Here is a 5,057-nt window from a genome sequence, read left to right as displayed (position 1 = left end):
TACACACTTAAAGACGAAGAGAATGTACATGGGGTCTCCCCTGGCTATGTTTTTGTCTGAATTCATTCAAGCACGACTGATAATCCAAGATGACAATTACTGAGGCGGAACCCATGACATATATTTCCAGCTTGAGGAAAGGTGTTAGGCATTAAAAAATAAAACGACAGCTAACATCTTCGTAAAAATTGCCGTTAGGGGCTTTTTCATTGCACAAGTTGACATAGAGCTCTGTACGTGTCCACGGTTGATGGAAAATCATCCGCACCACTACCCAAGGTACCACGGCTTTTACGGTGCGTCTTCGTGTTTAAAGAAGGATTCAATGGTGTTCTTCGTTGGTCTTATAGCTAAGCCTGTGTAAATCCAACGTAAAAGAAATTGTCCAAACGTTTAATATATAAATCTAGAAAATCTCACATCATGACAATTATTTGGTCGATAGGATATAGCATAAATTAAAGAGGGATTATACTTTTCCCTCTTCCCCTCGAAGAAAATGGTAAACAGCACTAATATATGACTATTATTAATTTTGGCACGATTTTATTGGCTACTTTATGTCACGTGGGGTCAATCACAAGACGGATAGCAATAACCAAAATAAGGGCATCTTTGTTGACGTCAGTGTTTAAATTTTGTTGCAGTAACATGGGAGTTTGCTCACAGAGGCATAGTGATATTTACAAATTGACTTTAGAACGTAAAAATTGCCAAAAGTGCTCATGACCCATACACTTTTTTTGTTGTTGCAAATTTTCGCATTCTCAAAGGATCATGCTCACAGATTATCCGGTATATTGCGTTCAAATTTTCAGAGATAACTCATTGTATGCAATGCACTTTTAACATTCAGTTTTTCTTTTATTCTTAGCTGACTGATTAGAAAAAGATATCCTTGTGCTAATGAGGCAAGACATGTTAACAGAGATTCCCCAACAGCATCGAGTTACTGAGTCTTTTTTTTCTATCCAAGTGTGTTGCGAGAGTTTATTTAAAATGGCAGTTTGTCAAATTTTGGTCCAATCGCAGTAGGAAAAGGGGTAATTGAACCAATCAAATGTAGTTTCCCATGTCAATCGCGCGCAGCGTCATTACATCAACTTTGGCTTCTTAGGAGAGTTTTTCTTTTTTTGCTTCTAGGTTTCTAGTATGTCGGTTGAGACATTGTACTGAAATTGTCACTTTTGCTATACAAGCCACGGATATTATGAACCGACATACCAGCCGGCCGAAGGGGTTCATTTACTAAATAGACAAATAATAATAATAATAATAATAATAATAATAATAATAATAATAATAATAATAATGAATAATAACATTTATTTCTATAGCGCAAATTCAACAATTCAGTTTTCAAATGCGCTTAACAACAAGTATATTGCAAAATATGTACAATAGTAAAATATATAAATGTATATAAAATATAAAATGGTATAGTTGAACCAAAAAATACTAGAGGAGTAAGAGCTAATATAAAAATAGTAAAATCTAATCTAAGCATTTAAAATAATTAAAAGCTGGTCTAAAAAGAAAAGTTTTGAGTTTGTTATTGAATAAATTAAAATTATCAATGTTCCTTATAGTCAATGGTAATGTATTCCACAGTTTAGGTGCGGCAGCAATGAATGCCCGATCACCAATTGTAGCCAACGTTTTAAAGTTGGGTCTGGAAAGTAGAAATTGATTGTTCGATCTGAGACCATACTTTGAACGTTTTAAACGTACTGTCAATCCACACTCCAAGATTCCTGATAGGGTCTATCGAGGGATGTACCTCTGCCTCACCAATCCTCAACGTACTAATACTAACTTTTCCAAGCTGAGCATTAGTACCTATCAAAGCAAACTCAGTTTTATCATCCTTGATAAGTAGTCTGTCTCTTATCATCCACAGGCGGATTTCATGTAGACAATCTTCCATAGCAGCTATGGCGTTATTTTGTGCAGTACTATCATCTGGCTTGAACGCTAGATACATCTGCGTATCGTTAGCATAATAGTGTACACCTGGTAGATGTTGCTTAATGATAGTAAACAGCTCGCTAGTATATATAGAAAACAACAACGGTCCCAAACAAGAGCCTTGTGGAACACCGCAATTTAGGTCAAAACGGGACGATTTGCCATTGCCAATGACAATACTCTGAGTTCTATTTGTCAAATAAGATCTTACCAAACTAAGTGCGCTATCCAAGATACCAAACCTGTGCCTGGAGGCCCAGTTAGTGTGCCAGATTGGTTGGAGGCTCAGCGCTGTCGCCTTGCTATTTTCCAAGACAGGAAACTGTGCTCCGCTTTGTCTCTTCTCACTCAGGTGTACAGATGGTCGCCGGCGATATACTGCAGGAAACGAACCTGCTACGGCTTAGCATCCCGTCCAGGGGTCAGTAGCAATAGTCTCAGTCACCTTATGCTACAGAAACCGGGAAAAGCTCTAGCAGTGTAAACCCTCGGGGCTCGAGAGCGACTTTGCTTTGCCTTGCATTGCCAACCATGATGTGTAATAATCTGGATAATATCGCACTTTACAGTAATCTAATTATTTGGAGCATTCAGTTGTTATGTTCTGATCAATGAACAAGCTCAGGAGTCAGCCGCTTAGTTTGGTAACCGAAAGGGAAAATACTGCGTGAGCAGCACCATGTCATCTTTAAAAGAAATTAGGCAAATTCATTGAATGAACAACATTAAGCCTTCCAAAAATGAAATCGTGTGCACCTGTGTTGACGAAGGGACTCGGTGGTGAAGATGGACTCTCCCGATTATGGACTGCTAACTTGTAAAACTATCAAATATAATGATTTGTACAATTTATTGTCATGCATTGTTATGCCTTCTTAACTTTACGTAACCTTATCGTTGAAGGCCTTTGAAAATTACACAAGCTTTGTATGCTGGTAAGTGGCCAAAATGTCGCTAAAACTTTCTTTATAATACTAAAAAGACCTGGTAGTGACTGAATGCATGGTAGTTTATACCACGTACTTTTGTTTGTAAAATTGCTATAGATTTTAGTTGTTCAGTTCATATCTTGTAATGTTGCCAGGGAGCTGCTTAGCCTCAATAAAGTAATTATGCCGGATTCATTGATGTAAGAAAGATAATTTTCTTTAACTTAAAACAAATCATCTTAAATTTGAAAGGCCTCGAGCAAGATTTTTCCACCTCCTGGAGTTCGCAATAATAATACTATGTGAGATGGGGACGCTGAAACTTAGGCACAAGGTCCAAAAAATGGGATAGAGTGGGTTAGGGGTTCCTCGGTAGTATGCGTCCAGACTCGATTAAAAAGACAAAGATAAAAATTAAGGAAACACATGAATGATAATAGAGATATAAAGATACCCCGAAATCGGTGTATGAGTAACGGGTGGCGCCATATGTTTTTTTATTTTGCGATGACAAAAGTCGATCTTACCTGGTAAACCCAGCCGTTTTTCCGGGGTAGAAACCAGTTTACCCGTAAAAGAATTACGAGTTACTGTAGCTACAGAAAAAACATGTTGGAGAAACGAGTAAGGTTTCATCATCGGAATACTTTCTAAACAGAGAACATTCGTAAAGAAGAATTTGGATATATTTGTTAGTCTTTATTGAACAATTCAGTGAAGTTATATCTGAAGAAAAAGAGCAACCTTGCTGCCGAGTCCGCCGTCTTTGTAAAGAATCGTTACCAATCCCCCCCCCCCCCCCCCCCCCGTTAACTCTACGGGGGAAGCTTAATCAAAATGGCTGCATGGGCATTTTACTTGTACGGGTACTACGCATGTACGCATCTCAACACATCTTCTTAATCTTTGGTGTCATCTTATCGGTTACAAGTATTATTCAGTCTCAACATTACAACATAGTAAGGGAACAAAGAACTGTACTATGCATTTACAGGTACTCGGACTCGCATCTTCCTGATCTGTAGTACTGTGTCTTCACCACTACACTACAGCGACGAATATGCCCAGACTAACATAGTTCTTCACATTATATACTTTGCTATGATTGGTCAATTCATATCTATGTATAATAACCAACACTAATCCTAACCTAACCTTAATTTTTCTCTAGGCTTAATTTAGTCTCCAAAAGAGTTTCTTTAATCCATCTGAGTGCGTATTCAACTTAGGCAAAATGAGGATCACCAATTTAACCTACAATCTCGGACAAAACCTGTTGAGACAAAAGAACATACTCCAACAAGTTATCCACATGTACCGCTTGCAACCTACCCTTTTCCCTCCCCCCCCCCCCCAACCTCAATGTTGATTTATCTTGGCCACAAATATACTATAGAACATATGACGATACTCAGCAACATTGACTGAGGGGGGGAGGGGAGTGGAAGGGAGAGTAAGTAGGGATGTTTAAAAATGACGGCGAAGTTGTGTTACTGTCTCAACAGTTTTGTCCGAGATTGTAGGTTAGAACGGATTCAACCTGAAAACAGATTAATTTTTAGCGGCAACATACATGTATCTTAAGGTCTGTAATATTACCAAATATTCTGTGCTACTCCTTTTAATTTGTTTGACGTTCAGCATCAGAAACAGCGGTAAATGTTTATCCATGGAGAGTGTTGAGTTAGTGCTTCTCAAGATAGGGAGCGTTTTGGTACCACGACTACCATATGGTCACATAATGCCCTGATTTGGATGGAGATGTTAGAAAAGGCAATGGAGGTAGTACCCGAGAGCTTTCTACCACTGTTGGAGAGAAAGAGACTAGTCTTAGCTCACAGCAAGACACTCAAACATGAGCTAAATATAAATTTCTTCCTGATTGGTGAGTGCATATGAATTTTATTCACGAGTTGTGGAGAGTCAAAAACGTACGAGCGATAGCACCAACCATGAAGTAATTTGTTTATTTTTCATAGCATTCTCACATTCGCTCACTTTATGTACTGAGATGTTACCCAATAAGTGTTAATAACTATCAATGGCGCGGTGATATCAACACAAACACTGCAACAAGTTGGGAACGATTTTTCTCAAGATCTCTTTCAATGGTTTTGGTTTCAAGGCCGTTCGTGCTTTTTCACACTCCATGTCTCACCT

This window comes from Montipora capricornis, unplaced genomic scaffold (assembly GCF_036669925.1).
Source record: "Montipora capricornis isolate CH-2021 unplaced genomic scaffold, ASM3666992v2 scaffold_496, whole genome shotgun sequence".
Taxonomy (NCBI): domain Eukaryota; kingdom Metazoa; phylum Cnidaria; class Anthozoa; order Scleractinia; family Acroporidae; genus Montipora; species Montipora capricornis.
Note: the sequence above shows the minus strand (reverse complement) of the source record.